Source organism: Falco biarmicus, chromosome 3, assembly GCF_023638135.1.
Source record: "Falco biarmicus isolate bFalBia1 chromosome 3, bFalBia1.pri, whole genome shotgun sequence".
In the NCBI taxonomy this organism is placed as follows: Eukaryota; Metazoa; Chordata; class Aves; order Falconiformes; family Falconidae; genus Falco; species Falco biarmicus.
In genome coordinates this window covers 87,249,087-87,255,796 of record NC_079290.1, presented here as the reverse complement: position 1 = coordinate 87,255,796, position 6,710 = coordinate 87,249,087, and the positions used below count along the sequence as shown (strand labels likewise).

Sequence of the window (6,710 nt, the reverse complement as noted above, 5' to 3'; positions counted from 1 at the left end):
AATGATAGTATACACGGTGCTTTATTTGGGATACATTTTTTATTTATTTAATTCCTCCCAGCCTTAATTGGTATGCCTCAGAAGGGATCATCTCCAGAGGCTTTTTCAATGCATATTAATCATCTGGGAATGCAGCGGAAACCACCTCTGCTGTGAGAATAGCTTGATTTCTCTCTGAGGGAAAGGGATTGAATCTCAGTGCCTCTTTAATGACATTATTTGTTATTTTCAGGACAGCCAGTTGCATCCTAATGGAATTCAAACATAACACAAGATAAAAAGAAATAAACAGTTGCCAATGTGCTCCTTATAATTACCTATGCAGTGACATAGAAGGTACTTTTTCACCTGCCAAGGAGTTAATGACTTCATAACCCTTCATTCAAGATAGGAAATTCCAGTGAAAAATGGGATGCCTCTTCATATATTGCAATACCTCATATAGGATTGATTCTTGGTCCCTTTACAAAGCTTTTTTATTATTCTGGCATTTTACTTCCTAGTGACCTGGCCAATGCAGTGTGTCACTTTGCAGTGTCTGGTGTGGTGCACAGGTGACTAAGGTGGCATGGGCTTGGGTACCATTCAAAGTTATTCAGGTATTCAGCTGCTGCTTTATAAACCATGGGTGACAAGGCACTGGCAGCACTCTGTTTATGACCCTGCCACCCTGCTATGTGAGGAGTCATGGCCTTAGGTGCCCAGCTTCAGAAAAATGTCTGCAGCTGCAAATCCATACGGCACATTGAGCAAACCATTTATTTAGCCATATCTAGAAAGTCTGTATGGGCTGTCCCAGAGGGAATATGATGGTTCCTGGGCCAACTGGTGAAGACTGACCCATCTGTCTATTGCCTAGGACCTAGCCTGGCCCTCCCTGGGCCCTCTGTGGCAACACAGCTACAATGAAAGACAATTTCTGTTGCTGTACATTGTTGCAGCCAAAGCGGTAGTGTTTTTCTATGAGGATCCCTAGGTCTGTGTCCCCTGGGCATGTGAGGCCACAAAGCCTGATGGGAAAGTGCTGGGGGACTGTTTGAAGAGAATGGCCATACTTGATACGACCTGTGCTGTAGTGCTGTACACAGCTGATCCTAGGTCTAATTATTGTGTGTGCTGTGAATGGGTTTCTTCTTTGGAACGAGCGGATTAATATATTCAGTGTGGGCAGGGAGGCTGCATCTGTACATTCCTAATTCCAGTAAATCTAAGATCATTCCAAATTAAGACTTTGAATGTGGGTACCTCATTTTAAATGATGAGAGCTGAACATTGTGGAGATGAGTTGTGCAATGCCAGGGAATGGTCCTGGGCACATTTCATTACTAATACAGTTGTGCCTTGAGGGTATCAGTGCTTTGCAATAATGTAGAGAATGACACACACCTTCCTCTTGAATTTGGGGAGAGTTTAAGCTTTGTGGAATGTGTCAATTGTGTTTCCTTAATAACTTCCTTCCTGCTTGCTATAGGAAAGTGTGCACTAGACACGTGTAAGACCTCTGAAATCCAAGAACACATCTTGGCAACGCACAAACAGGTCTCCTGAGGAAAGTGAGTAACTTTTTGTGCCTTTGAGGATCTTTTGAATGTTCAGAACAGGACTGAAAGGAATGCCAAAATCACAGACATAAGTCCTTGAATCAGAGTTTCCTAACATACTCTAATAATGGTTTGCTGAGCTCCAAAAATATTTGTGGGATCAGGATATGACAGGTGCCATGCTAAGTGGAAAAATGGAGATATTTTTGTGCATGGAGCAAAATTAGAAGAAAGATATAAATGACAATTTCTCTCAATAATAAACAGATTTTAAAACAACTCTGTCAATGACAGTAAATGAGGGATGGGTTGCCTTAATTACCTACCAGGAAAGACTTACTGAGAGGGAACTACAAAAGAGTTTACATTCCTAGGGGATAAAATTCAATGAAGCTCTGCTGATGGCACCAACTCATGTCTAATTTCTATCTATGGAGACTGGCTTCATCAGCTTCTGAGGATAGTTTGTAGACTGATTTGTTTTCTTTGTTGAAAGAGCTCCTAGACTTTGAAGTTGTCTTTAAAGGATTTTTAAGTTCTAAAAAACTTTCACAACTGTTTTCAGCACATGTTGGAGTGATGGTTTGTTGTGAAGATAAAGGAGGGGATACAGAACGTGACGTTTAAGAAGAGATGGAACTGAAGTTGAAGGATTTTCATTTGGAAAATCCTGTGCTGCACTAGGATCTCATGTTCTTATTCTGCTTTGTGGGCAAAATATCCTGCCAGACTACATTTCCCATCACACTTTTCAAAACAGAGCTGACCTCCTACCATCTGTTTAACAAAACAGGCTTCTGTTCCCAGCTGGAGCCTTATGATACCTGTCGCTACAGAAATAATAATAAACAATAATAACACAGCTTTATCTTTTCAGTCTTTCTTTCTTTCTTTTTTTTTTTTTTAAAATACAAACTGTTAAAGTAGGAAGAGTGCTGTGGTGCTTTTATAGTCACTTGTCAGTTCCAAACTTACTTATGTTCTTATTTATACTCTAATTATCTCTCGATGACATGAATGATGAAGTGAAAATGCAGTAAGTCTTCCTGATACTGGATTCTGTTGGCTCAGGCCATCCCAATCATCATTGTTTTGAAAGGGGTGGGGAGAGAATGATTAATCTGCTTTTCTGAGGTAAAATATATTACTTTATGTGAATTCTTTAGTGCTTTCACTGAAGATTGGGCAGGTAATTGTGGCAACCTCTGCTTTTTTTCTTCTACCTGCTGGAATTTTTAGGGGTAAAGTACATTAGAAGTTTTGGTGCTCATTGCATTTGTTGAAAGATGGGGCTTGGTAGACTAAACCTCTAAAGTTCAAAAGTATACATGCAGCACTATATGGAAGTCATACTGCTGGAAACAGTTATTACAATTTTTTCAATTTAGATTACTGTTCTCTGTGCTTTAGCCAGGACCACCTTAGACTTGGAGGTCTGAGGGGATATCACTAGAAAGACTCAAGAATTTTTAACAATTAAATCTTTTGTTATTTTTTTCTTTTTTTTTTTTGATTGGAAACAATGATTCATCAAAATATGGAGGTTTGGGATGGTGGTGGAAAAAAATGCAAAACAAAATAAATAGAGGCTTTGATAAAATTTTCTTCTGGAAAAAACTCCTTAAGATCCATGATGGAGTTACTTCATTGTGGTTGAGGGAAGAGAAAAAACATCCAACTCTTCCTCAACAGCAAAGACACTTTGTAGTGGTAGTAAATGTCTAGGATGTGGAGACCAAGACTTGTGCATCCTTGCTAAGCCTGTGTTAAACTAGGGGGCTTGAACCTGCATCATTCACACTGTATCTGATGACATGGTGTTACTCTCTTGTAGGTGGTTGCTAGTCTTGCCTGTTAGAAGTATTCCTTTTAATATCAAAACTGAATTATGAATAGGATCAGTGAGAGGGGTTGTGAGAGAATTAGGCATAATTCCTTGCTTGAAATTATATTCAATTGGATTTTGAATGAATGAATGAATGAAAAAATGAAATTCTATTCATCTGGATCAAACAGCTCTGTTATGGGGGACACTGTCCTGAAAGATGGAAGGAAGGCAGATGTATAGACCTTAACCTTTTCAAATGGTGTATTTTCCTCACCAGCACTGGAAAGTTCAAGTTTTGATGGGGTTGCTGAATTGAAAAGTTCTTGCAGCTTAAAGCATTTCTTAGGGCAGAGATGCTATCTCTCCCTCCTCCCTACAACCAGCAGGTTTGGCTGGAATGCAGCAAATGCATGCGAGTTATTGCCTCTTTTTATTGCTTTCTCAGAAACACCTTGGGACACAAGGAGCAGTTCGCTGTGCAGGCAGCAGTGGTGCAAGAGGAGCAAAAGTTGTCTGGAATCAAGTTTCTACAGAATCATGATATACTGGGATAAAACCGTTATTTAAGCTCCAGATCTAAATGTAATGAATCTGATTTTGTTCACAGTGGATTTATATCATAAGGATAAAACAACATATATGCACACTTTACAGACAGCAAGACTTTCTGCTCCAGCCAGGAACGGATACCTTTCTGGATTACTATATGAGAATTCAAACAGATTTTGGCATCTCTACTTCCATTGCAAAGAAGGTTGACTGTAAGACAGAAAGTCATTTCAGCATGACTGTGCCTATGCATCATGACGAATGAGTGGTTCACTTCCCACACTACACTTGACACAGGTTCAGTCTTAGCCTGAACTTTTGGTACTCTGAGTAAGCTGGAAAATAGCTTCACTTCCCCATCATGCAGCCGCACACTCTCTAAATTGATCATTAAGGTAAATTCTTCTCTAAGGATGAAGTTTTACATTCCTTTTTTGCTGTGTAATCAAGGATTTTGCTGGAAGACAGTAAATAATCCATGGATCAGCCTTTACCAGCAGTGTTTGTGGCATTGCCTGAGAGTAACCAGTACTAGCTGCCTCTGGGTAAAATGCCTTAGTGGGCTTTTATCATTGAATATTTATTGAATATTATTAGTGGTTAAATAAGGACATTATTTGCTAGTTCACTGCAGCTGCATAGTCCTTCATTGATGGACAAGCTTGTCTAATTGGGAAAATAAAGTTGCAAAGCAAGATTGAAGAGTATGAAATCACAAGAAAAAATATCACAAAGGGTAAAATAGCATGTAGGCAGAAAACACCCCACTTGAGATGACACATTAAATCAGGGCATTGCTGTAGACATTAGGATGTGCTGAGCATTAGGACAGAGAAGACATTGCAGAGGACAGGAGTTTAGGACATACCAATGACCTAATTGGAAAGACCAGGGAGAAGATAAAGAGGTGGCTGTGATCAGCATTACAAAGTAGATCAGGTTGAATGATTGCAATGGTCTCTTCCGGCCTTGAAATTTTGTGTCTGTCTGTGGAAGGTTTTATTTTAAATAATTCATAGCAAAGAGAAAATTCTGAACAAGTGCAGAAAAATTTTCAGTACAAGCCTGCTAGGGACTCTGGGATTTGGTCTTCAATATCTGAGCTCTTGAACTTTCCTAATGAAAATACTAATAATTTTTAAATTCTAAGCTTCAAGCCTCATTACAGACAATCATCAATGATATATTCAATTGTAAAATTCACAGCGGGCTTCATAGTTATATTAATCATTCAATTAAAGAGAAACTGCATCACGTGACTGAATCAACTGAATGGAGGTTAAGAGTGGATTCAGTTTTGCAGTTTCCTCTAAAAGTATTGTGTACAGAGATATTTGCCATTAATTTAAAAACTGAAGCAAAATTTCAGAAGATTGGGGCTTTGCTCATGAACTAAAAAAGCAATATAATAATTATTATATATCTTTTCAATGAGAATTATTTCCTTGTTCCTTAAACGTGTTTTGAACCCTCAGCAACCTAGAATGTGGCTTTTTTTCTGTGCGTCACTAAGCATTTAGATTTATAAGTTTGCAACTGTTTCTAAGTGAAGAATTAGTGGTACAACTTTCATTTAAATGACATTTGGATGACAAAAACATCAGCATTTCTAGGTCTGGTCTATGACTGAGGTGGACAAGGGGGTTCCCAGAGTTGGGGAAACCAAAGCAAGAGCTGAGAACCCTGCCAGAAGCCAGCAACTCTCGTGAGTGAGGCTGATGTGGCTTGGGCCTTGCCAGGAGCAACTGTGGCAGTTTTAAACATCCCTAGGAAGCTCTAGCAACCAAGATGTGGTGTGTCAGCCAGGGCATGATGTGTCAGCTCACACGGTAGTTCACATGGCAGAACCTGCAGGGAGAGTGTGCAGGGAGGGCCCTGCACCCTACTTGTAGGCCCACAGCCCAGCGAAGAGCCCTAGGTTTCTGCCATAATGGTGGGCACTTGCCTCAGACTTAAAACCAGTGTTTCTACAGGGAAAGCCCCTGAGATGTCTGATGCTTCCACTCAGATGGAACTGTTAAGGAAGGAGACTTCTAGTACAGACAGTAGGTTGCCATGAGTGTGCAGACCCTTCTCCTGGAGAAAATGTAAGCCCCTGACTAAAGTGTGCACAGGTTGATGATCTGTTATGTCAGGTGGCCGAGTTGCAGGAAACAGTCAAAAGGCTGTGGAGTATTAGAGAAACCAAGACAGAGATAGGTAAGTGGTTTCAGAACCATGCTCCTGTAGCAGACATCATAGACCATGAAGCACCCTGGACCCTGGTGACCCACAAAAGCAAGACTCTGCTTCAGTCTCCACCCTTCAGCATCACAGCCAAAAGCAGATATGAAGCTTTAACAGCTACAGACACCAGTGAGCAAGGTCTGCAAGGAGAAACCACACTAGCAGCACACCATGGATGCCGTGAAAAGAAACACCAAGTGCTTCTAGTAGGAGACTCTCTGTTAAGGGGGACTGAGGCACCCATCTGCCAGCCTGACAGGGAGTCTTATGAAGTATGCTGCCTTCTGGGAGTTAAGGTCCAAGATGCTGCCTAGAGGGTGCCACAATTTGTGAATAGCACAGACTACTATCCACCACTGCTCTTGCACATTGGTACAAATGACAGTGCAAGTCAGAACCGAGGCAGAATCAAGGTGGACTATAAAGCTTTGGGGATGCAAGTGACAAATTTTTGTGCCCAAGTTATTTTTCCTTCTGTTTTACTAGTAAGAGGAAAGGGTGCAGCCAGAAACAGGCGTATAATGCACATTGACTTCTGGCTTCATGGCTGGTGCCATTGTGAGGGT

At 40.6% G+C, this 6,710-nt stretch overlaps 1 long non-coding RNA gene across 1 annotated transcript; it reads left to right on the top strand.

The window, feature by feature from the left end:
• Positions 1–1,470: 1,470 nt before the first annotated feature.
• On the top strand, positions 1,471–2,404 carry LOC130145380 (uncharacterized). Its single transcript, XR_008820507.1, has 2 exons — positions 1,471–1,553; positions 2,107–2,404. It is a non-coding gene; the product is annotated as an uncharacterized LOC130145380 (long non-coding RNA).
• The last annotated feature ends 4,306 nt before the right edge of the window (positions 2,405–6,710 follow it).